Genomic DNA, 745 nt, shown 5'->3' with positions numbered 1-745 from the left:
TCTTAAAGCAAGATATTAAGTGTTAAGATGACTTCAATCTATTGCAGAACATTTATGTATCATTATGTTTTTTTCTTGACTCAAAGCAGCAGACTTTTAAAAAATGAGATTGAATCCATATTTATGATAATGATATAATTGCCTAGTTTCAGAGTGCATATAAAATATAACACTTGGAATGCTTTCATTAACAAAATTCTAGAATAAATCAACACAGAAACATAGTATTTCAGGACTACAGAAGCTCCACTTGTCCCCATATTATATTTAACATTAGGGGCTTAGAAGCAATCCATTATCATGATAATGTATAATTAAAATTAGATGGACCTGATGCTTCTTTCATATAATCAGGGAAATATTTTCATTCTCAAAACCATGCAGAACACCTCGGCTTTATGTAAATGGTTAAATGTACACACACATTTTCAGCTTTCAAACACTCATCTATTAAGTTACCAGGTGAATATTAAGAAAACAAACCAAACAAAACAAAACAGAACAAAATAAAATAAAAGCTGTGAATAGTTGATCAAAAATCTAAATCCAAAGCCTAATATAACAGAGTTCCCAAACCTGACCTTCCTGTTCCTCCTTGCATAGGAAAGTCTAACTCCAGCATCCACAGTAGTTCTCCAAAGGTGTACCCTTCTTTCAGGGTGAATGTGGCCCAACATCAGTATAATCAGAGTATATGTCTCCAGAGGTTATTCCCCAAAGCCCCTGAGTGCTTTTTTCTGATACA

This window comes from Ailuropoda melanoleuca, chromosome 3, assembly GCF_002007445.2.
Source record: "Ailuropoda melanoleuca isolate Jingjing chromosome 3, ASM200744v2, whole genome shotgun sequence".
Taxonomy (NCBI): Eukaryota; Metazoa; Chordata; class Mammalia; order Carnivora; family Ursidae; genus Ailuropoda; species Ailuropoda melanoleuca.
This window is presented reverse-complemented; position numbering follows the sequence as displayed.